Source organism: Hemicordylus capensis, chromosome 5, assembly GCF_027244095.1.
Source record: "Hemicordylus capensis ecotype Gifberg chromosome 5, rHemCap1.1.pri, whole genome shotgun sequence".
Lineage (NCBI taxonomy): Eukaryota > Metazoa > Chordata > Lepidosauria > Squamata > Cordylidae > Hemicordylus > Hemicordylus capensis.
In genome coordinates this window covers 127906211-127932397 of record NC_069661.1, presented here as the reverse complement: position 1 = coordinate 127932397, position 26187 = coordinate 127906211, and the positions used below count along the sequence as shown (strand labels likewise).

The 26187-nt window shown below is 46.1% G+C and overlaps 1 protein-coding gene across 3 annotated transcripts in view; it reads right to left on the bottom strand.

Annotated features, from left to right (window-relative positions):
• Positions 1-69: 69 nt before the first annotated feature.
• Positions 70-26187, bottom strand: part of LOC128327367 (potassium voltage-gated channel subfamily A member 5-like) — a 75074-nt gene continuing 48956 nt past the window's right edge. Inside the window, exons 2-3 of one of the 3 annotated variants that reach the window (XM_053256148.1) lie at positions 8613-8744; positions 70-256 (exon numbers count right to left, since the gene is read on the bottom strand). The gene's annotated coding sequence lies outside the window, so the exon portion shown is untranslated. Of the gene's footprint in view, positions 257-7802; positions 7941-8612; positions 8745-26187 lie in introns of those variants that run through there. The other 2 variants (XM_053256147.1, XM_053256149.1) reach the window with 2 other exon arrangements.

Below are 26187 nucleotides of genomic sequence, written 5' to 3'. Positions count from 1 at the left end.
TGCTCCTTTAGACAATAGCTTGAGTTACATGAAACTCAGTTACATAAAAGTCATTCCTGTGACAACAACTAATAATTATGGTTGTTTTTTTCATAAATGTAAATAAAAATAAAAATTTGTACAGATATGGAAATAAAAATACATCATATACAAAAGCAATGTCAAATTGATGGTGTAAACACACACACACACACGGATGATTTGTTAAAAACTTTATAAAATGTCCCTTCCCTTGATGTCGCTTCATATACAGCCCCTGAAAGAGAAAATAAGGGAGGAGAGAAAATGTTTAAAATTATTTCAACAGTCAAAAAAGCCACTGCTTCTCACTAACTTAAAGTTTGCTTTCTTTAGAAACAAGTTAACATTAGAGTCAAGCCAAAATGCCCCACCATTTCTGCAATTTAATTAAATGGAGGCATTTCAGCAATTGGGAAGGGGGATGAAAAATTGCAAATGGGGGGGGCAATACTAGTGGGTGACAGCTTTGAGAGTGGCCTTCCAGGAAGCCATTATTCCCCCCCCCACCTTTGCCATTCCTAACATTCAGCTAACACTCCTCCCTCCCACTCCCAGAATGCCCCTGGAATGATGCAGCAGCATTCTCAGGGGACTCCTAGGAGAAAAAAGGCAGACCCCGCTGGCAACTGCCATTATTCCCTCAAAAGCTCCCCCAGAATAACGCTCCATCCCAATGTATCAATGCTCCATCCCAATGCTCCATCCCAATGTTACTTCAAGGGCATTCTGGAGGGGGAAAATGGCAGCCATCAAGAGTGGCTTTGTTGCTGCCGTTAAATAGATGGTGATGATATTGGTGGGGGGGTCAGCTTCCAGCTGGTAGCCACTTGGAAGACCAACTCCCCTGCATGTCCGTATGCTCACACATTTTTGGATCTCTGCTCAGTCAATTTTAGATCCCGCTCAGGTTGAATCAGGAAAGCCCCACTCTGAATTCACATGGGCACATACTGCCTTGATACTTCCACCCAGAACAAAACTCATTCCACACACAGATGAAAAAAATTAAAGAGAACATTGCTTCCCTGCTACCTTCCATTAGAAAGCTCCCCAAAACCTTTCATGATTTTACACTCTCCCTCTCCCTGACACACACATTGACCCCAATTTCAAGCTGAAAGTTCCTCAGTAAGAAATGATGGCCCACCCCTGAATTTGTTAAATGGATATTATTTTTCATAATAATATAGATTCAAAGAGCAAAATCACAGGTCACATCTAGGAAAACACTGGAGGATATTTTAATTTGGGAAGGTGACACATTTCTCTCTATTGATCAATCTAAAATTTCTAGCTCTGCATAACTTTGTCACAATCTAACAAACTTTGTCACTCTCTGGTATGATTATGATCTGTTCTCCACCCCATTCACTATTTATATCTAGTTATCCAGTTATCCTTATCCAGGTTCAATCACACCTTGGTGTCTGATCCCGGCTACACATTATGTTTATGATAAGAAGAGTTGGAAATACCTCCCACAAATTCATCACCCCATTTGTAAATGGCAAAAATATGAGGGCTTTCTGGCAACTCTCAGAAGGTGCTGGCCAAATGGAAGACCCTTACCTTGCAGCTGTGTTTTTCCTGGTGGCCACTGACCACAGCTGCCATTTTTATTTCCAGAAAGTCTCCCTGAAATTATTCTAGATCATGAGGGTGTGAGCACTGTTCTGAGAAGACTTGTGGGAAATAAAAGTGACAGCTGTCAGCGACCAGAGGAGCCCTTCTGTCTCTGCAAAACTCGCAGCAGCAGTGGGGAGGGAAGTGAGTTAGGGGCAGTGTTGCCCCGCCTTTCACTCCCTAGCTCCTCAAATGTTGAGCCAAATGTTCTCAGGTGCAGGTTTTTGGCCCAGCCTTATCGCATGAAAAGTATCCGCGTGTAAGCCAAGCTCTGACAGTGGAGAATTCTAAAGTTTACCCCAGAGACAGGCTAGAAACCTGGAGGGGATCATATTGCTGCTGGCTGTCTTTCCATCTGCTGTTCATCTCTGCTTATCTTAGCAGCTAATTGTTCCTGATCCTCCCCTCCCCCCCCCATTAGCTGAGAAAGATAAGATAGCTAAGCAGAGATAAACTGCAGAGAAAGGCAGCCAGTAGTTGTAGGATCTCCTCCCGCTTTCACTGCCTGTCTCTGGGGAAGCTTTCAGGATTCTCAGCAGCTGCAGCCTGGCTTATACCTGGTTACTTTTCATATGGTGAGTGTATGCAGCTAAGATCAGAGACAAAGAAACAGAATCCAGGGTGGAGGGATATGTGGAGGAAGAGATGAGACTGTGCAGGAGATTGCAGGGTTCACGCTGCTACCAACCAACCAGACTGGGACAACTCTAGCACAAGAGCTGGCATGCATAGTGGTTAGAGCGCTGGACTAGGACCAGGAAGACTTGAGTTTGAATCCCCATTCAATCATGAAACTCACTGGGTGACTCTGGGCCAGTCAAGTATCTCTCAGCCTAACCCACCTCACAGGGTCATTGTGAGGATAATAATAACCATGTACACCACTCTGAGCTCCTTGGAGGAAGAGCGGGATATAAATGTAAAATAAATAAATAAATATTTTTTAAAAAACAACCAGTAAGGGGGAGCAGAGAATGTTATTAGGGGAGCAAGGGTTTTGCTATACATTAATTATCTCACTATAAGTATTTAATATTGTTGATTTATTTGCCTTATTAATTAAGCTTAATAAGAACATAAGAAAAGCCCTGCTGGATCAGGCCAAGGCCTATCTAGTCTAGCATCCTGCTTCAAACAGTGGCCCACCAGATGCCTCTGGGAAGCCCACAGGCAAGTGCTGAGGGCATGCCCTCTCTCCTACTGCAACTCTCCTGCAACTGGTATTTAGAGGAATCTTGCCTCGGAGGATGGAGGTGGCCTGTGGCCCTCAGACTAGTAGCCACTGATAGGCCTGTCCTCCATGAATTTGTGTAAACCCCTCTTAATGCCATCCAGGCTGTTGGCTGTCACCACATCTTGTGACAGAGAGTTCTATAGGCAAGTTATAAATTTTGTGAAGAAGTACTTTCTCTTGTCAGTCCTAAATTTCTTGGCAATCACCCCTGGATCTAGTGTTGTGAGAGAGGGAGAAAAATTTCTCTCTATCCACTTTCTCCACACCATGCATGATTTTATCATGTTTCTATCATGTCTCCCCTCAGTCATCTTTTTTCTAAACTAAAAAGTCCCAGGTGCTCTAGCCTTGACTCACAAGGAAGATGCTCTAGGCCCTTGATCATCTTAGTTGCCCTCTTCTGCACCTTTTACAGTTCTACAATGTCTTTCTTAAGATATGGTGACCACAACTCTATGCAGTACTCCAAATGTGGCCACACCATAGTTCTGTGTATGCACATTATAATATTAGCAGTTTTATTTTCAAACCCCTTCCAAATTATGCCAAGCATGGAATTGGCCTTTTTCACAGCTGCTGCACATTGATTCAACACTTTCAATGAGCTGTCCATCACGACCCCAAGATCCCTCTCCTGGTCAGTCACTGACAGCGCAGACCCCATCAGTGTATATGTGAAGTTGGGGTTTTTTTGCCCCAATATGCATCACTTTATATTTGTTAACACTGAACTGCATTTGCCATTTTGTTGCTCACTCCCTCAGTTTGGAGAGATCCTTCTGGAGCTCTTCGCAATCTCTTTTGGATTTGACTACCCTAAATAGTTTGGTGTCATCTGCATATCTGGCCACATTGCTGCTTACCCCAACTTTTAGATCATTTATAAACAAGTTAAAAGAGCTCTGATCCCAGTACCGACCCCTGGGGGACCCCACCTCTTACTTGCCTCCATTTAGAGAACTGTCCATTTATTCCTACCTTGTTTCCTGTCCTTCAACCAGTTACCAATCCATACATGGCTTTATCCCATGACTGCTAAGTTTTCTCAAGAGTCTTTGATGAGGAACTTTGTCGAAAGCTTTTTGGAAGTCCAACTATGCTATGTCAACCAGATCACCTTTATCCACATGCCTGTTGACACTCTCAAAGAACTCCAAAAGGTTAGTGAGGTAAGACTTGCCCTTGCAGAAGCCATGCTGGTTCTCCTTCAGCAAGGCCCATTTTTCTGTGTTTAACAATTTTGTCCTTAAAAATTTTGTCCTTTTTGCCCTTCTGTTTTATCTGAATCATTTACACCCTCATACCTCAAGGGATAGCATTTGTTGAACCAGATACTACCCAACTCCTGTCAGCTATCCCCCAGGCATCATTTCAAAAGCTGCTCTGTGACCTTTTTAATTTTAAGCGCCAGCAGTCTGGTTCCATCTTGATTAAAGTGGAGCCCATCTTATCCCAAATGTATGTCAGTGCCTATCAAATCTAAACCCCTCCTCCCAGCACCACTGTCTCCTCCACACATTGAGACCCCTCAGCTCTTCCTTCTTGCTGGTCCTGCATGTGGAACAGGTAGCATTTTTGAGAATGCTACCTTGGGGGTCCTGGTCTTCAATCTGCTACCTAGCAGCCTCAATTTGGCTTCCAGGGCATTCCAACTGCATCTCCCAACACCAGTGGTGCCAACATGTACCACGACAGCTGACTCTTCCCCAGCACTGCCTGTGTGATGTCCACAACCTTCGCACCAGGCAGGCAAGTCACCATGTAGTCTACACACGGGTCACAGACCCATCTCTGTATACCCTTAATGATCGAATCACCCACTACTAGGAGGCCCCCACAGCAATATATCCTGTGAGAGAGGATATGGGCTCATCACTCACAGAAGGGGTCTCTTTTAAGGGAACATTTCCCTCTTTCTCAGAATGGTGTTCTCCTTCCCTAAGACCTTCATTATCACTGACAGCAGAGGAGCTGTCCTTGCTTGACATTTCAGATTTATTCAGAAAATGTGTCAGATTCCTCTTTAAAAATAGTAAGGTCATTTACATGGCCACAGGGAAATGGGCTTGGGGAGAAGGCTGGAACCTACCTGCCCTACCCCAGACAACTAGAGTCCAATTAGGCTCCACCGCCCACATGCCCCACGCAGCGAGGAGACAAATGGTGATCAGGAGGGAAGGAAGCTGGGCTGCCAAGTATCACACAATGTACCATACATGTAGCACAGCACATTGGGAAAGCTCCCTGCTGCCTGGCTGCTCCTTCCCCTAGGCTCTCTGATCATGATGGCTGCCGGCAACCTGGGAACAGCTGCCAGCAGCGTGATGGCCGACATGGCCAGGGAATGAGGTAGGAGATGCATGCTTGTCCTCCCACCTCACTTTTAGCCTGGGTTTATATTCAGAGCTACCCAGGGGAGGAGCAGCAGGATCGGGAGCCCCTACCTGGGCTAGCCCTGTCCTACTTAAATAGGGCTGATCATCTGAGCCTGCTTTCCTGTCTAGTATCTTATTTATTTTCCTGTCTAGTATCTTATTTATTTTCTTGTCTAGTATCTTTCCTGTCTAGTATCTTTCCTGTCTATTATCTTATTTTCCTGTCTAGTATCTTATCCATCTTATTTGTTTGTTATCTCTCTTTGTAAACCGCCCTGAGCCATTTCTGGAAGGGCAGTATAGAAATCGAATTATTATTATTATTATTATTATTATTATTAGTAGTAGTAGTAGTAGTAGTAGTAGTAGCAGTAGTAGTATTCTCTTGCTATCCAAGATTATGTGGCAGGGAAGACTGCAGTGGGGGAGACAGATCAGTATCAGGCTAGCTGAAATCTACAAGGGAGATTGTAAAGTCTCCGCCTAACACAATGTAGGTATTAGTGAAGGATGATAGGAGGTTGGTCAGGTAGTGTTCCATGCTTTCCTGATCTGAGATTTCCACCTCTGTGGGGGTAGATAGATATTGGGGCAATTCTCACGACCAACAAAAATCGGGCTAGGAGAGCCAAGCCCGATTTTCGTTGGTTGTAAGAACCACCAGGCTCGCAGCCAAGCCCGGTGGTTCTTGAGTGGGTAACCTGCTCGAGAACCCCTGCTAAAAAGCAGGTTTGCGGAGCGAGCAAACCTGCTTTTTAGGCTCGTGAGTAGCCGCGGCACGGCTTCCCGCTCCCCCCACCCCCGCCGGCTCCATCACGGAGTCGGCCATCGTGTGGGCGGCTGATCCAGCCTCCCAGGGCTCCCTGCCCGCTCAGTGCCCTAAACCGGGTCTCACTGATAGTGAGACCCAGTCCATTGATGACTAGTAAGATGCAGTGTCTGAAGTGGATTGCTGCCACCATAGCATGTTGCTTGAATGGAAGAAGTCTTTTGGATGAAGCACATAGGGAGGCTATTCCCACGAGCACTGGAAAGTGGGCTAAGGGAGCTTAGCTCGCTTTCCAGTGCTCGTGGGAAACACTGGGCCCGCGGGCAAGCCTGGTGCTCCCAAAGCGGCTAGCCCGCCTATAACACCCTCCCCCTAAATGAGGTTAACAGAGCGAGTGCTCCATTAACCTCATTCCTTTGCTCATGTGTCACCACAGTGTGGACCCCTGGCCAGTAGACCCCTGGCCAGGAGGCCGCAAGCAGCCTCCTGGGCTCGGGGGTCTCTCCAGGATGCCCTACGCACTCGTGCAGGGCATCCTGGGACTTCCAGGGAGCTGGTGAGGCTCCTGATCCCCGCAGCCCTGCCAGCTCCATGACAGAGCCAGCAGTCATGTGGGTGGCCAATCTGGCCGCCCAGGGCTCCACTGCCAATCATCTGTGGGGACTGCAGACTAAGGAGCTGGCATGGGAGGGTGGGATGACTGAAAGTGAGCAGAATTCTTTTTAAACCTGGGCAGCTTGGCAGAAAAGTCCAGGTCTACAGATCTGGGGTGGCAGTTTAAGAGGTGACTCAGTTAGTAATTCCTTTATGATGAGCCTATCTCCCAGCATTAATAAGATTTATTTCTATTTGTTGTAGCACCTGGGAGATTTGAAGTACACATGTTGATTTAGATGAATGTCTACTTTCATTGAGATTGTATTAAAGTGTGCTAAGATTTGTTTGACTATTTCTGCTGTAAGTAAACATGTGTCTCCTAAATACTTTGGTAGAGATCGGTGGGAGTGTCCACAGGGACATCTGGCTCTCTTAGGTCCCCTGTCTCTCTGCTCCAAGGGGTTTTCCAAGCCAGAGTTCTTAAATAGCAAAGGAGATGCCTGATGTAATGCAGTCTCCCTTGTAGAGACTCCTTGGGGAACGAGGGAGGATTCTTCATGCCCAGGGCCATAAATCTGTTCTTGGTAGGGGGTGTAAAGGTTGTATTCATAGCTCCGTTGCTGGGAAGGTAAAAGTCAGTCCTCATCTGCTTCCCTGCGTTTAGCTGATAGGTCATTAGGGCTGTTCCTATTTGCTTTTATTTGTCATGGCTGAGGTTTGTGTAGGTTTTGCTAGAGAATTTCATCTCCAATGAAGAGAAGTGACGTTTTAAGGCAGGAGCTCATGAACAGTGCTGCTAGCTATTCACCATCTTGGCTCCTCCCCACTAATTCAAATTGTAGAGCCATATTGTATTGTCAGACACTTTTCTATAAAGTTCTGGACTGGTGGATGGAGGAGCAAAAGGGGAGTGGTAAATATTTTAGGGGGAGCACTTGTTACCCCTTGGCATGATCTAGGGATTTGCAGAAACAGTTCAAATCGAACCTGGTTCGATTTGAACCTGCCTGATTCAACATCAAGCCAGATCGGCTCAAAAAGGGGGGGGGGCAGTCCAAGTTTGAACTGAACTGGGCCCAGTTTTGATCAAACCAGTTTGGCATGCTTCAACTGGTTTGAGTGCTTCGCTTTTAAAGCTACCTAAAAAAGGGTTCGGGGGCAGGCAAGAGGGCACCATACCTGCTGTGGTGGCAACGGCTGTGGTAGTGTCTCCCTAGTGGTCGCAGGGATGGATTCACAGCAGCAGTGGCCTTTCTCAGTTCTGCCGGTAGTCCTCCCCAGTGCCCCACTTCGCTTTTTGCTTCTTCCTTACTGGATTCCCCTTTAAAAGCAAAGCACACAAACCGGGTTGAACCAGGTCAAATCAGTTTGACCCGGTTCGACAGCAAAAACCTAACCACCGGTTCTAATGAACCAGTTCGCAGACTGAGCAGTTGGGTTCGAATTCTGTTCAGATTCAAATCAAACTGCCACTGCTGGTTCCATGCACATCCCTAGCATCATCCCTGCAGCCAGACATAATTGGGCCTTTGTTATGTAGTCAATCTACACAGATCTCAGAACATATTGTGGCATTCTGTTGGGACTGGAACCGAACATGCATTGAATATTTTCATGGGAATGGAGGAATCATACAACTAGGCTTTGAGTTCTAAGTGACAATGGAGCATTGGCTGTAACTGGTTTGTTAATTCATTTGTCAAATCAAGCCACGGTTCCCACAATCCATAGTTTGCAAACTCCACTTCAAACCAGGGTTTCTGATTCTGGTTTCCTGGACCAATTGCAAACATGTCAAGCATCATGCCAAACCATAGTTAACGTTTCTTAATGTTGTGTAAACTCAGCCTGTGGTGGAATACTGGTAACACATGCGTGTGTGTGCGTACACAAACATCTGTGCATACACTTTGTGAAATACAGAGATATGTGGAATACTGGCAAAAATGGACAAATTAATATTGTCCATCATCCTGTTTATTCTTGCACTTACCAATCTGTGACTCACACCCTCACCATACTGGATTTTCCGATTCCAGTATTGTGGTTCACTAGGTGTGAAGAGGTCAGCTAAACCCTGGGGAGCCTTCTCAAAACAGCACAACTGTGTCTGTTTCAGGTCACTCTAGAATAAAACCAAAACAAGCAACCTAATACAATATCACTATGAATATCCTTCACTGTTATTGTAAATATTGCTCTTTAAAGCTAGCATTGCAGTAGCACTCAAAGCTGTTTAGGTATGAAGGTAACAGAATAAACCAAATGGCAGAAGGATATGAGAGGGAGTCAGAGAAAGGGAGACAGAGAAGTTTTTCACACCCGGCTTTTAGTTCACATGTACCCTAAAGTCCCTGTGAGTTATCAGAAAGCACGTAACACACAATTTGGGTTTTTATTGCGCGTTTGAGTATAGCCCGATTTATATCCAGGGTAAAAAAATCCACTTTTTGATTTGGGTTTTTGGGGGTAACTTCGAACCAGCAGTAAAACCTTTCAGTAAACCTATGATAAAGTCTGCTGTCTGGGAAATCTCAGAGAGAGAGAGAGAGAGAGAGAGAGAGAGAGAGAGAGAGAGAGAGAGAGAGAGAGATTACGTTTTACAGGATGAAGTCAAGATGAGATGATTTATAAATAAGCTCACCAAAGCTACTAGCCTACAAATATATTTCCTAGTCCCTTTACTCACACATACTTCAGTCAGTCATTGGTAGCACAGCAATAGTCTGAATAAGAGAAAGGGAAGGAAGTGGGGGACCCACTTTCAGTTTACAGAAACTTCACTGTCTGGTTGCTTGGAGATCATTCTTACTCACAATAGGTGAGTGCTGATTTACAAATCTGAACTGTCTGTGGTGTGTCATAGTGCATACCTCTTATATATCACATCTGGAAATAAAGGGAATTTTGTGACATTGTACCAACTGTATTCTCACACCAAGGCTCTCTGCCTGAGTTCCCACTCCATTGCACATTGCCTGGGGACATTGCCTGTCATACATTGTACTTGCTCTGCAATAGGCTGTCTTGACACTGAATTGTGAAGCAGTGTGTGTTAATAAGTTGGCCATAATATTTCCTTTGTAAAAAGTTTAAAAAATGTTGTAAGGTAAAGTGTGCTGTCGAGTCGGTGTTGACTTCTGGCAACCAACAAAGCCTTATGATTGTCTTTGGTAGAACACAGGAGGGGTTTACCATTGCCATCTCCCACCCAGTATGAGATGATGCCTTTCAGCATCTTCCTATATCGCTGCTGCCTGATATAGGTGTTTCCCATAGTCTGGGAAACATACCAGAGGGGATTCGAACCGGCAACCTCTGGCTTGCTAGTCAAGTCATTTCCCCACTGACCAAAGAATGTTGTACATAATGTTTAATTTTACAAGGGATTTGGTTGTATCTGAGTAAGCAGTTATGGGAAGATGGAAAGGAAGCAGAACTCTGGGTTTCCTTAGACAACTAAGAACAAATGAATTTTGTCACAGTCTAGGCTATATTTCATGGTTTAAGAATAGGAGGGATGCATCTTCCTTTGCATAAAGGCACACTAAAAAAAAGATAATTGATCTGTGATATGTTTAGGGGTGTGCTTGAAATGGATTTTGCATTTCATTTCGAGCTTCAAATGGAATGCAAAATGTTCAAAATGTTTTGCTGAAACAGTGACCAAGCTGGCTGTTTTGATAAAACACTCGAAATGCAGCAGGTAGACCAGGCCTCTGCTCCAGACTAGGCCCATCAGCCTGCCTTGGAGGGCTGCCTCCTGTCGCCAATCAGTAGACTAGCTCTCCCCAGAAAAAGAGCCCTCCCAAATGGTGCTCAAAACACTTGAAACAATTTGAGGTTGAAACAGGGTAGGGGTTCCCCCCCCAACTTGAAACAGGCCCTTTATTTTAAGGGTGTTTCATTTTGAGCTCAAATAGTTTTGAGCCCGAGCCCGGTCTCATGCGGGCCACCCGCTTAAACAACCCTCCCCTAAGCCCAGGTTAGCGGAGCCAGTGAGAGCTAACCCGGGCTTTCCGATCGTGAGTTGCCGTGGCACAGCTCCACGGCAACTCACGAGTAGACCCCCAACCGAGAGGCTGAAAAGCAATCTCCTGGCTTGGGGGTCTCTCTACCCTCCTGTAACTTAAGGCCATCAGGTCTAGTCCTTCCCTCTGGTACAACAGAGAACAAGTCCTTGCCCTCTTCTTTAAAACATTCTATCATGCCCCCACTCAGACTTCTCTTTTCCAGAGTCCAGGCTAAAAGCACCCATTCTTTCAACCTCTCCTCATACAGCTTATTTTCAAGAACCCTCACCACCTTAGTCACCTTCCTCTGAAATTGTTCCAGTTTGTCCACATCCTTCTTAAATTGTGGCATCCAGAACTACACACAGTCCTCTAGAAGAGCTTTTACTTGCATGGAATAAAGTGAAACTATTCCTTCTTATGACTTGGAAACTAAGGTTCTGTTAATGCAGTCGAAAACTGCATACGTTTTAGCATGAAACTCATGTTCATCTTGTGACTGACTGCAATCCCAAGATCCTTTTCACATGTACTACTACCCAGCCAACTAGTACCCCCTATCCTATACCTTTGTGTTTGATTGGGGTGGGGCAAGTGTGTAGTTTTGTCCTTGTTGCATTTCATTTAGTCAGTTTCAGTCCGGCTTTCTACTCTATCAAGGTGATCTTGATTTTATTCCTATCTTGGAATCCTGCTGTATTTATGTAATCTTCCCATCTGATGAGGATTTCCTCTGCCCCTTCATCTAAGTCACTGATAAAAAATGTTAATGAGTACTGGGCCCAGGTCAGAGCCCTGTAGAACACCTCCTGAAACCTCCTTCCAGTTTGATGGTGAGCCAGTGAAGAGCATTCTTTGAGTACAGTTTCCCAACTGGCGGTGAATCCACCTGCCTGTATGATCATCTAGCCTGCATTTGACCAGTTGAATCAAAAATATAATAGGAAACACTGCCAAATGCTTTGACAAAATTTCTAGAGACCTAGCAAAGGAGGATGAAACATGGAGAATGACATTTTTAATGCAGATGTATGTGAGTGTACTCTAAGAAAAGATTTAATTAAAGCATCCCTAGAAGAAAAAACAGGAACAGAGATCTACAGTACCAAGGACAGATACCAGGAAATAGGAACTGACCATGGCAAATAGGGACCACTGCAGCACATGAAATGGGACAGGCCCTTCACACCATCCCTGCATGCTGTGCTGCTGGCTGCTTTTTAACAGGGAGGAACAGAAACAGCTTCTCTATCCCCACTCTCAACTCATGACTGCTGCTGCTTCCACTCTTCCTCTTGACTTGGGGAGGGGAGGAGGAAGATCTAGATCCAGAGCAGCCTGGGGGGGAGGCATTTATAAAGATCCAAGCCAGAAGGAAGGTTAATTTATGCATTTGACCAGGACACAGAGCTGGACTGGGAGATTGCAAGCAAGCCTATTATCCGAAGGGGAAGAGTGAAGTTACATTTATGGAATGTACAGATCTTCTAAGATTTGCAAGAGCCAATCAGAAGCAGCAGCATTAAAAACAGCACAAGCAATGTTCCTCTGAACTGCTGACCTAAGCCCTGCTCCAGAACAGTAAAGAGAGTCCAGGCTTGGCAGCCAGCACCTACTACTGTTTTCTCACTAAGAATAGTCTCAGAAATCCCTCAGGTCTCCTGTTGACTAGAGTGTGTGTGTGGGGGGGGGGGGGGTTGCACAAGAGCCCACTAATTTCCACACGTCATTTTTTTCAGTAAATTAAAAATTCCAGGTGAGGGAGGGAGTGAGCACTTCATCTTGCCCCCTATGTGCATGTCCCTTTGGGTGTGACCCACTTGTGGCAGGACATGGTCCTTAATGCCCACTCCCCAGAAGTCACAAATTCAAAGGCAAGTAAATTCTTCACCCAACTCCCTCCAGATTAGCCCAACATGCCTTGGCCAGGCTAGCTAGACTATACGGCAGCAGTGGTAGATGACAGAGAGTTTAGGAGGCAGGAAATTAAAAAAAGTCTTTTCCTACCTCTCCTAATATTCCTGGCCAATGTTGCTGAAGATGTTATTGTTGCAGAGGTTCTCGATCAGGGGCCTACGTCTTGAGCCCAAATACTCACTTCCTGTAAGCCACAAGCTTAAGGTAGAGGGATTTCTTCACCTGACTCCCTCTAGATTGGCCTGCCCTGGTTCAGCTAGGCTAGCTGAAGCCAAAGTTGCTGTCTCACTTGAAAATTCTGGAATGTCACACATTCCCAAGTAAATTAAACAGTTATGTGCTAGACAGCTGTGGAATCAAGGGCTGAGCAGTTCTGTTTTTTGGCCTCTCGCGCAGATTTCCTTGGTTGTGTTTCTCAGTGTAGTGTGACATACTGGGCTTTCTGATGAGACTTCTAGTTTGTTCCTTTCCTCAGGACCTACCTTGCCATGAAGCAACATGACGCAATTGCTTTGGACAGAGACACCAACCAACTAGAAAACAAAAACCAAGCTTGGCTGACCTGGGTTGGCTGGTTTGGGGTTAAAAAAATACCAACCAACCTCTGGACATGTTATCAACCTTTGTGTGTGTGTGTGTGTGTGTGTGTGAAAGCCAAAGTGTCTGCTGTTGCCAGAATTTCATTCAGAAAAGCCAGCATTTTCTGAGGAAAAAGGTCAGCTGTGGCATGTTTGTTTATTGCGCGTGCTTGAACTGTGAGGCCTACATTTCCCCAGTGAAGAACCAGGTTATTGAGCTGAGCCCCAGAATTCAATTTCACACACTGCTGCTTGTCACACAGCAGGATGCATGTGTGGATTTCCTTTGCAGCCACCCTCCAGAGGCTCCGTTGAACTGAGGGCACAGGGGAGCAGCAGATGAACAGCAGGGAAAGGTGAAGGCAGCAGAAGAGCCACATGGCAGTGTGGCATGACAGTAATATGGTGATTGCTCTCACATCCTCTTCCCTACACAGTTTCTCCAGTCCATGCTAGAATCCACATGCAGGCTTAGCTTTCCGGGTCTGCCATCATCAGCCACAGGGGCAAAGAGAAATGCAAGGAGGATGCATCTTGACTCTGCTGCACCTGCCTGTCCATGTGCTTGAGGTACATCAGATAAATGCCAGTGCACTGCTTTCCCCTTCCACCCCCCACAACCTTCTGTCCAGAAAGCAAAAGTTGCTGAATGTAAATTGCCGCTATTTTAAAACAAGTGCAACCAGACCCACTGTGAGATTAAACATTCTTTACATTTAAAACATCTTATCATCAGTATACTAACAGAAAATGGAAATGTTTAATAACCCAGTAGAACCAACAGCAACACTGATTTATCATCAAGCTACCTCTGAATGTCGCCTTTGAAAATAGCTACTAGCTCTTTCTTTGCATTCCTCTTGTCTCATCTTTTGTCTATAACACAAGCACACACAAACATGCACATACCCTGCTATGAGCTTTTGTGTGAATCCCAAGTGATCAATGTGCACAACAGTGGTGAACATAAAGGAACCTTTTATAACTTATGGAGCTAGTCCTATCTTTAGTTTCAAAGGTCACTGACTCAGTCCTAGATGAGTCCCTCTTTTAATAATTTGGCGCCTGCCTAAGGCTCCATGCCAGAAACGGAACTGGTATCTTTTGAAGCTAATGCTAACAATGTTTACAGCTCAAGCTGTAAAGCCACCGGCTCTATGATGTAACAGGCTCATTTACACTTGTTAGTCCGCACAGGACATAAAACATTGTTTTGGGAAGTAGTGCGGAGACAGAGGGGTACAATGACAATTGCACAGATGTACCCCAGTTACAGTATTCTATATCTATTAAAGCAGCATTTCTACAAAAATAAGAATTGCCTTGCTAAATCAAACCATAATCCATCTCTCCATCAGTCCGTTTCTAACAGCAGCCAGTCAGATGCCCTTGAGTATTCAAACCAAGACATGAAAGATGGCCTTCACTTATTGTTTGTCCCCATTATATGGTATTCACTGGTAGACTGTCTTTGAACAAGGAGGTTCTATTTAGCAACCATGGTTAAAACCCACAGATAGACCTGTTCACCATGAATTTGTCTAATTCTTCTTAAAAGTTTGTCCCTATCTCTTGTGACAGTGAATTACATATTGAAGCCATTCACACAATGAGGCAGGTCTCACAATCCGTGAGACCCGCTTTCTGCAAAACTGCGGGGAGAGCTGGCTAAGCCCCCGGAAGCCCCAGTATGCCCTGCGCAAGTGCGCAGGGCATACTGGGGAGACCCCCAGAGCCGGGTTTTCGCCTCCCAGTCAGGGGTCTACTTGTGAGTCGGCTACTCATGAGCAGATAGCCCGGGTTTGCAAAGCGCTCGCTCCGCAAACCCGGCTAAGGGGCGGGCTACTTGAGCGGGTTAGCTGCTCAAGAACCACTGAACTCGCTTGTGAGCCCGGTGGTTCTTACGATTAAGAAAAATTGGGCTAGGCTCTCCTAGCCTGATTTTTGTTAATCGTGAGAATAGCCCCAATCAGAAACTGTGTTCTACCTGGGTTTGGGAGCTACGTGTGCTCCCAATTTTTGGTTGTGTGGAAGCAGGCTAAGAGGAAAACCTGGGTAAAAGTGATTGTGTGAAGCGATCTACAAGGTAGAAGAAAAAGCTACCCAGGTTTTCCTTCTACCTTGCTTCCAGACAATCACTTCTACCCACGTTTTCCTCTTAACTTGCTTTCACACAACCAAAAACTGGGAGCACAAACAGCACCCAAACCTGGGAAGAACACAGTGAGCCGGGTCTCACAATCAGTGAGACCCGGTTTGCGGAGCTAAGAGAGGAGAGCGGGCTAAGCCCGCTGTCCCCGCACACGAGCAGGGCGGGAGCCCTGGGCGGCCGGATTGGCCACCCACATGATTGCCGGCTCCGTGATGGAGTCAGCGGGGGCTGGGGAGTTTGGGGGCCGCGCGGCCTCCAGAAGCTCCAGTATGCCCTGTGCGAGCACGCAGGGCATACTGGAGAGACCCCCCGGAGCCGGGAGGCAGCTTCTCGCCTCCCCTCCGGGGGGTCTACTCATGAGTAGCTGCGCTGCGTCTACTCACGATCAGAAAAATGGGGTTTGTGGAGCGCTCGCTCCGCAAACCCGGTTTCAGGGGAGGGGTACTTAGGCGGGCTAACTGCCGGGAGGCAACCGAGCTTGGCTGCGAGTCCGGTGGCTCCCACGGTCATCTGAAATCGGGCTAGGCTCCCCTAGCCCGACTTCAGATGATCATGGGAATAGCCTCAGTTTCTGATTGTGTGAATGACCTCATTGTGTACTTCCTATTATGAGTCTTGAACATACTGCCAGTCAATTTATTTGAATGAGGGAGGGAAAGAGTCTGCCCTAGGCAAACACAACCTGTGACCCACCCAACCAAACAAAGCCCATCAGGCATATATGGTGGCCCACCTGCACCTTGCTCTTGGGGATTTTGTTTGGCCTACCTTGAGAATTGCCTTGCTTCCCTTCTTTGTACCCCCAGGCCCTAATGAAGACAGGACATGCTTAGATGGAGTAAAATAGGGCCACTTTATTAATGTATAGCATAAATAAGACTTGCAACGAGGGATCTAACTAACCAGAGTGTGGGTACTCCTCCTTTGTGGAACAGCCTCCTAAGGAGGGTCGTCTCACACCAGGGCAAAGGGTTGGGTGCTGATTCTGTCAGGTGCCAGGTCCTGACGTCATCTCAGCACAACGCTTTCCCCTGCTGAGGGGAGAGCAACATGGCCCACCCCAGCCCAAGCTGCATAGCTCTGACTTGGTGAGCTGAGCCCTCCCCACCGCCCACCAAGGGGCCATTCCCAACCCTCTGGGCCGCAAAAAGACCCCCAACAACCCTCAAGGGCTGTTCCATGCCCTGTCTCACCTCAAATGTCCCTCCAACCGAGCACCATTAATCAATCTACCTACCCCACACCTGCACCCTCCTGCCACAAAAGTGGGGCAAACCTCTGTTTAGCTCCGCTTACCCCACCCCACTAGCACTTCTTGAACATCTCATTGCAAGTCCCGGAGGAACAGTTCATTCCCCTGATCAGACAAATGTACCCCACCTCCCCTGAACAGCGAACCATCCTGAACCCAAATGTCTGGATGAGGGATCACCCTTCCCCACAAAGCGGTGACCACCCTGCCAATTTCCCTGTTCACTTTTTTGCATGCCTGACTGAAGCACAGTGGACTCCCTTGGCCCCTCCCGCTCAGCCGTGGAACCATGTTGGACCAAACCCACAGCAAGTCCGGCCACCGTGCAGCCAGTTTACTCAGGTCCTCAATCGCCTATAGAATCAAGGCCTTGCCCTTCAGCAAGCCGATGTCATTGCCCTCAAATGACTGACAAGCACATGTGATGGCCCTCTCACTGCAGTATACTCCTCGCATGCCGGGAGCACAACCCCACCCCCTGCCCCATCACGCTGGTGTGGCGGCATTCTCAGATCAGGGCATTCTCAGAGGTTTCCCAGCTTTTCCAACTCCCTCATATTTCCATAGAAAAGACCCTGCTGGATCAACTAAATGTTTTTCTTCTAGTCCAGCATCCTGCTTCCCATAGTAGAGTCATCCCCCAGATGACTCTGGGAAACCCACAAGCAGGGCACCCAGGCAATAGCCCTCCCCAATGTGCGCCCCTACCCCACCCACAGCAACTGGTATTGAGAGGTATACTGCTCCTATGAGTGATATACCAGTGATATACCTCTCCTCCATACATGTGTCTAACTCCCTTTGAAGGCCATCTAGCTAGTGGCCATGACCACATCATGTGGCAGAGAATTCCATAAATTAATAAGGCTTGTTTAAAGAAGCAAAATTTCCACTCCTGTCCAAATCAGTTTCAGTGGATGATCCAGAATTCTAAAGTTATGAGAAAGGGAGAAAAAGATGCACGCCTTCCTTTCAGAGGAGTGCCACTTTATGCCCCTTTCCCCTTCTATCCTTGTAGCAGACTTAATTTCCTGTCAGCTGAACTGGAGTTTCCCCCGCCCTCAGATGAAGCTCAGATGATGACTGAAATAGTCCGACAGCTGTAAATTATGTTTTTGGGGGGATGGGGTGGTAACTAGTTGAAAGCTGCCAGAGATGCTTAGACTCACTTTGCACTGATGCTTCCTCAGGTCATCCATTGCATTCTCCTCTCTGCTTGTCTCCCAGCCCAAAGCTGCAGTGTGTCTGTTGGACTGACTAGAGGGGAGAGGGTGTACATTTGGCAGAAGGCTGAAGGCTTACTCATCCTCCCTCAACTCAGATGTCCCTTAATCCAAAGAGCAGAGCCTTCCCTGAATCCAAAGCCTGTCCTTAACATACCAGTTATATTATTTCTCCCTCTGTCATGTTTCTAAACTGCAGAAGAGCCTCAAGTGGAACTCTGAAGTGACTGTGATTAGTGACCTGACATGAATAAAGCCTCAAAAGACAGCTTGGAAAGGAGAATGGGAAAGAAATGTCTTTTAACAGTATAAGTACCTCAGGACACGGGAAATCCTCTTATAGTTTTGAAGTATTTTTTAAAACCAAAAGAAACATGTCGGAGACCCTTCTAGAAAATGTCACTTGTCTTCCAAAAACTATTTTTTAGCTTCTCTCAAATATCTGTTTGGAAGTGTCTTCCTTTCCACCACATAGTGGTGTAACGGCATTCAAGAAGGCGACAAAGGATTAAAAAAAAACTCTTATAACAAAAATATGAGTTCTATCCAGAGAAACTTAGTCATGACTAAGAGCCCTTTCTCATGATCACAGAAAGGGCTCTAAACGGGTGAGGGGAGGAAGCCATGAAATGCTGACCTCCCTCGCAGATGATCCATTCCTTAGATGACCCATTCCTGCTGCTGGCAGCTGGGAGGTTTGGGAGGCCTCCGGAGCTTCTGTAATGCACTGCGCGAGTGCGCAGTGCATTATGGGGAGTTTCCCGACACAGGCCAGGAGGCTACTTGTGTATAGGTGCCATGAAAAGACATGCGGCACTGACACACGATAATTTAGCCTGCTTTCTGGGCACCCTCACACCCAAAACCCGGGCTAAGCGGTGGGCTCCCTAATCGGGTTTGCCACTGCCAGGAGCCATGCGGTTCCCAGCGGTACACACACGTGACCAAAACTGAGCTGGGCTTCCTTAGCCCAGTTTTGGTTATGCATGTGAATAGCTTCTTTGAAATTAATGCCATTATCTCATTGATCTCAATGGTGTTTAGCCATGACTAACTTAATTTGGATCCCCCCAACACCACTGCAAACCATACAGCAGCAGATGAGTTCAAAAACCAAAAACCCAACAATAACCAGAAAATAAAAGCAAATAATAATCAGCACCAGTCATTCACAAATCATAATCAACAGCCATAATCTAAAACAACTATACCAAACTCTCAGCCAAAAACCAAAGTAGACAGAGCAGCTTTCACCCAGTGCGTGAAACATAGTAAATCAGAAGATTCTTCAGATGTTCAAAAAAAGGGACATTGTACTTGAAGCCCTGTTCTGGTGCTGACACACTCAAAAAGACACACACACACTCACACAGACACACGTTGTGTGTAAGCATGATGGGGATGATGATAAGCATGATGAGGATTGATCAGAAGTATAGGATCAACAGTCAGCATGACCAAGCAGTTTCAGACCCAATAACAAGGCAAAGGACAGACTAAAAGAGGTATAGATAATTTGCTTTATCCAGCAATGCCTGGACTTTAACTGCCACCACATGTTTGAACATCTTGCCTGAAAGTGGGAGATTTGCAACTGGGCAATAATTGCCATGAAGGACAAGGGCCCCATACCTTCACATGTGGAAGCCTGGGTATTGTTTTATTGTCCAAGTCAATCTGGAACATGTGGCAACCCTACTCTCAAAGCTTTGCTAGGGTTTTGCACAACCTCCCACAACCAACCTGCCAAAAACTTTTTTTTTTTAGAAGAGAGCGGTCTTGTGGTAGCAAGCATGACGTGTCTCCTTAGCTAAGCAGGGTCCATCCTGGTTGCATATGAATGGGAGACTTGATGTGGGCACATTGTAAGATATTCTCTTCAGGAGCTGCTCTGGGAAGAGCCAAAGGTTTCAAGTTCCCTCCCTGGCAGCATCTCCAAGTTAGGGCTGAGAGATTCCTGCCTGCAACCTTGGAGAAGCCACTGCCAGTCTGTGAAGACAATACTGAGCTAGGTGGACCAATGGTCTGACTCAATATATGGCAGCTTCCTATGTTCCTACATTCCTAACTCCCCTCCTCATGCCAAACTTTCAAATCCTTTGCAAGGGCCAAGTTAGAAGCTCCCAATCCAACACTTGCAATGTTCTTGTAAGGATGTTTGCTTCATGTGAGGAGAGGAGGTTGCCAGCAGCCCCCTTTCTTCCACAGAGCCTTTACAAGGGCTGGATTGGCAGCAAGCTGTCTGACCTCTTGCAAGCAAACTGAGTACCCCTACCCAGTAGTGGTGGTGGTGGTGGTGGAGGAGGAGGAGGAGGAGGAGGAGGAGGAGGAGGAGGAGGAGGAGGACAGCTGCCACTGCTCCTCCTTGCCACATCACACCTTCTTACTGTTCAAATAGCAGAGGGCAGGGAAGCTGGAGAGGTAGGGAGTGTGTTTCATCACTTCCTGACTTTCTCACTTCCTCACCCTCTGCTTTTTAAAAATTCAGAGGGTGGAACTTGTCAAGGAGGGAGGAGGAGAAGAAAGGGGAGCAGCAGTGGCTGGTGTGCCAACAAAAAGGGGTATCAGCAAGTCTGGGTGGTGTGAGGTAGCCAGAGGATGTAGCAAATCTACAGAGGCAGCCAATTTCTGCCTCTGTCCATCTGCTGCTCTAGGCGATGCCTCATCTTGCCTTATTAGTAGAGCACTCTTGCATGGCTGTCATTTCACTTGCAGAGAGGAGGAAGCCAGGTTACTGAGGTGCACGCTGTGAGGCCTCTTTTTATATTATGGCTTAATAATAACTGTCTCATGATAATTGTTCTAACATATATTTATGCAACCACTTTGCTAAGAAGATAATTGAAGTGATTAAGAGCAGGGTCCTGAGCCATCTTCTCGTCTGGGTGGCTGGGAAACCCAGTAAGACGTCCTTAAGACCTCAGCGTCCATCACCAAACTTTGCGTGGGTGGTGACGGAAGTGCTTTCTCAGCCGATCCACAAAGCATATGTTATGAGAGAATAGAAGAGCAGGAAACATGAAGCCTGTTCAACTTCTATTTGAGTTAATGCATTTGATTTATTTTTTATAAACAATTTTTTTAATAAACAAAACTTTTTAAAAGTACACCAACACCACACTGCTATTGGTGTGCTATTCAAATATCAGACATTCTTCTGAGAGCCAAAATTAGTTGAACTGAAATATTTTAGGGAAACCATCAATAAGGCATACAATGTAGTTTAACTGTTATATCCATACAGAAATATTTATTAGACTATTTGTAATTATTTAGGAGATGACAACTTAAAAGGATACATCTCCATTACATAGTTTAAATGACAGGAAAGGAATGAAGACAATGAGGAGCTTCACACAACACGTGTGAAGCGTCTGACGGGATTCTGAGACGAACAGCCACTTGTAGCTGGGCGGCCGGATCAGCCACCCACACAGCTGCCAGCTCCATCACAGAGCCAGTGGGGCTGCAGAGAACAGAGGTCGCACAATCCCCAGGAGTTCCACGATGCCCTGCGTGAGGGGCATCCTGGAGAGACCCCTGAGCCCGGGAAGTTGTTTGGGTCTCCTCATGTGTTGCCATGGTGCAAAGCCGTGCCGCAGCAGCACATGAGCAACTAAACGGGGTTCGCTGAGTGCTACCTCCGCTAACCTCATTTAAGGGGAGGAGTACTTTAGGTAGTTTGCTGCCGGTAGCCACACAGCTCCCATGGTAGCAGACGACCAGGAGAAATCGGGCTAGGCTCCCTTAGCCCAATTTCTCCTGGTCATGTGAATAGCTTCAATGACCACTTTTATCATACTAATTGGAACATGCCCAAAGAGTCATGGAGCGATATGCTCTCGCTCTCAAATCATACACACACACAAACACACAATGAGGAGGGTCTCACAATCAGTGAGACCTGCTTTTGCCGAAGCTGCGAGGAGAGTGGGCTAAGCCCGCTCTCCCCGCAGACGATCTCTGCAGAAGTCCTGGGCGGCCATATCGGCTGCCCACACAATTTCTGGCTCCGTGACGGAGCCGACGGGAGCTGGGGAGCTCGAGGGCTGCGCGGCCCCCGGAAGCGCCAGTATGCCCCCTGCGAGCACGCAGGGCATACTGGGGAGACCCCCGGAGCTGGGAGGCAGATTTTTGCCTCCCCTCCGGAGGTCTACTCATGAGTAGCCACCGCGCGGAGTCGTGCCACGGCTACTCACAACCACATAGCTCAAACCCGGGCTAAGAGGAGGGGTACTTGAGCGGCTTACCCGCTCGAGAACCACCGGGCTCACAGCCAAGCCCTGTGGTTCTCATGATCAAGAAAAATCAGGCTAGGCTTTCCTAGCCTGATTTCCCTCGATCGTGAGAATAGGCCCTTACTTTCCTAGAATTATCTGGGAGGGGAGTGAATTTTAACTTTGGAATTGCCTTATTTGATTTTTACTGTGACAATTCATTATGTTAGTAACTAAACTTATGAAATTAATTGAAATTTGTCTACACATTCCATCAGCCCAGACACAGGCTTACCATTCTGGTGAGAACTAGACCTGTGCAAAACAAAAGTTAAGCTAAGCAATGCTCTTTCTCCATGCACAAACTGAGTTTCCTGGGGAAACACACAGTACTTGACAGCAATCTGCTCCCGCCTTCTGCAATGTCATTTTCTAGGTTGAACATTCAATGGTGGCATCATGCCTTATATAATTTCATCTCATTTGTTTCAGAGTGCAGAAGCAGACTGACTCACAACTTTGCTTGCAAGCTGGCAGTGAATAATAAGTATTGGCAAAATCCAGCCAAAGTTATGCATTTAAAGTCTCATTAATTTCAGTGGGAGAGATTTCAACACATTAAGACTATGCACACAAGCAGCAAAACCCAGGCTAGGGCAGCTGAGCCTGGGTTTAGCTGCCCATGTGCACTGCCAGGATTAGACCTGATCCTGGTGCTGCCCTCAAGGGTTGCCCAACTTTTAAGCCTGGTCTCTAGCCAGGGTTAAGGGCGTGAGTATGCCCTTAACCCCAGCACTGGGGTTGTGTGCATGCTTGAGCTGCATACAGCCTGAGCACACACAGAGAAGGTCACCTAAAGCACCCATCTCATGGGGCTATTCCCCAATGCACCATGCTCATTGTGCAGTTCATTGTGGGATATCCAGTGACTGGGACGCATCATTGCAGCCACCAGAGATCTGCGCTGCTTGGAGCAGTGTGGATTGTGTGGGCATGCGGCAGCATGCATAAGTTGGAAGGATGGATTGTCTGGGGGAGGTAGGTGAAACCCTGCCTTCCCCTACCCACACACCCACCTGCCACGATGTGAGAATAGCCTTATACTCTCTCTCTCCCAATCCTTAACTTTGGTTGGATCATGACCTTGTTGAGTGAGGATGTCAACAGGGCTGCATGTACTCTGTGCAAAAAGAATAGAAGTAAAACATTCTCCATCCAAGCAAAGCATCCAAATTTCTGAGACCAGAGCTGAATACTGGCATGTATAAAATTATGCAAATCAATTAAATGTGCATGGTTTCTCTTATGTTCCATAATTTAATTTGCAGCGTGTATTACTTTGCATAGTTCTGCTTCTGCCAATCAGGGGGAGGGGCTGGGGGATACACAGGGCACTGAAACCCTACCATCTGTCCACCGGAAAACATACTCTTTTGGTGTCTGGGATTTCACTAGGCATTGCCCACATGCTTTCGTGAAGATTTTCAGAGATATAAGGGCTAGAAATGTGTTCTTAAAAAAAAAAAGACAGAAAGAAAGCTGACGTGCTTATGAAGCTGAATCTTTATCCGTCACATGTGATTTTTCTATGGCTTATAACCATCCCAGATTTAGATAAAAATTAGGCTGTTCTCACAAGCAGCTAAGCCCAGGTTTAAGCAGCCAATCCTGGGCTTGGCTGCCTGTGAGAACCACTGGGATGCACGCAGATCCCAGAGGTGCTGCAGCACCAAACCCAGCACTGCAGCCTGGCTCTTGGCCAAAGTTAAGGGCACAAACATGCCCTTAACCCCAGCTCCAGGATGAGGTGTCAGCACGAGATGCTTGCAGCTTGAACTGACACAGAGATGAACTGACACAGAGATTGTGCATGTTGTGCACTGCATTGTAGGATCTTTGGACGGGAGGACACATCGCCCCACCTGCAGCATGGAGCTTGGGAGGCTGGGACGGAGATTACGGAGATCCCACAATGCACTGCATGACATACACAATGCATTGTGGGATTTTCCCCAGGAGATGGGAGCTCTAGGCACCCATCTCGGTGTCAGTGCAAGCTGCAAGCTGCCCTTAAAAATGGCTAAAATCTGGCATACATGAAAACATTGGCAGGAATTCCACATTGGCAGGAATTACCCACTTTCCCTTCTAGCCATTAAGGGATTAAAAGATCTGAAGTCCTTTTAATTCCTTTTAAAGGTTCTGCCTGTTCCTGCAATGAGGAAGAAATAAATTAATATAAAATCAAAGGAATGTCATTTTCCCTCTACATGGGAGTGGAATTATGGTCCAAGGTGGGGCTTCAGATCCAGAACTTTTTGTAAAGTTCTGGCTTTAAACAAGCCAGATTTCACAATTTCTAGCCATTTTAAAGAAATTACACACAGTCCTGCCAATATGGACTTCATGTGTGCCAGATTTCATAACTGTATGCCCATCTGTTCCAGAAATACAAAAGGGGAGGGGGGAAGGGGCATGTTGTTACTCCTTTTTATGAAGGCAAAGGGAAGCTTCCTCCACATGAGGTTGGAATGATGTTCAAACAAGGATCTTAAGTTTCAGAAGGTTTTGTAAAGTTCTGGCTTGAAACAAGCTAGATTTTACCATTTTTACCATTTTAAAAAAGATTTCAAAAATTTGCAAAAAATCAAGGAAATGACCAATTCTCTTATAGTACACTACAGGGGGCCCTGATCTCCTTCCCCATATGTGTGGCAAGTTTCAAGGCTCTAGGATCAACCAGTGACTTTTGGTGATTGTTTCCAATTTCCCCATTGACCTCTATTGGGGGGGTGTCCAAATTTAGATTTGAATTCCAAATTCAAAGTCAGAATTTGGATTCAAATTCCAAGTCTGATCTGATATCCAATATCACCAGCGCCCATAGAATCCAAATCAGATATTTTCAAATTTTGATTGGGTTGAATCCGAATCCAAATCTGAATTTTCTGAATGCTCACAGGCCTAATAACTGATCATATGCCATCTTCATGTCTGCCACAAATCCTTCTAAAATCTGGTCCACCCACTCGCTCTGTTTTCTTATCTCCCCTTAACATACATTCTACTTGGTTCAAACAGCTTATACAACATTTATAAGTTCCTAATTCTGACTATGCCACAGCTTAACTTTTAGATATGCCACAAGCCCCACTCAAGTATTCAATAGGCTGTAATGTATTTGAAGCAAAGTATATACATTTCAAGATAGCATCACACCAAAATATAATGTTCAAAGCATTAGCTTCAGCAGATATCATTTTCAATCAAAATTTCCTTGTCATAGTAATTTATGACATAAATTATGACATAAATATGGCATAGTTATTTTCCTAATCTTCAATTTAATGCTTGTAATGAGTTTTCTATTGGCCTTCTGGTCAGTGTCGCTGCTGGAGAAATCACTCCAGGACTCACTCATTCTAGGCTAACAGATCCCCCATGGCCACCTGGTGATATTTTAACATACGGGTGGCCATACACAAATCCCCTGATCTTGTGTTTTTTGGGACAGAAATCTGCTGATCTTGTTTTATGCAGTTTCAAGTGGAAAATCGTGTTCTGTTTCAAGCAATAAAATGCACACAAAAAGATATGGGGATTTCCATCCCAAATAACATAAGCTCAGGGGCTGACTATAACAGACAAAGGGGCTATTCTCACAATTAACAAAAATTGGGCTAGGAGAGCCTAGCCCGATTTTTGTTAATCGTAAGAACTTAGCCCGCTCTCCCTGCAGTTTTGCAGAAAGCGGGTCTCACGGATTGTGTTTCAGCTTGTTCAACCTCTGAGTTTCAGCTTGTTCAACCTCATCTATTTGCACAATCTGGGTGTTTTTCACTCAGGGCTTTTAACTCGCATCTCCTCCGGAATGGATGGTGCGCATTCACATATTGGCCATATTTACCCTGAAGTCCCTGTGAGCTCTCAGGGAGCACTTCACATATGATTTGGGTTTTTCATTGCACATTAGAGTGTAACCCAATTTCTACCCGGGGTTAAAAAAAAATCCACATTTTGCATTGGTTTTGGGGGGCAACTTTGAACTCACAGTAGAGCCTTGCAGTAAAGCCTGCAATATGACAAATGCCCCCCTGACACTGATTTAAACCTGGACAGCAGCTGCTGATGGCTTAGTTCATATTGAGCACCCTACGCCTCTGTTCCCTCTAAGGCATGCTCACATGCGCACACTCACAAGATTTTGGATGTCCAC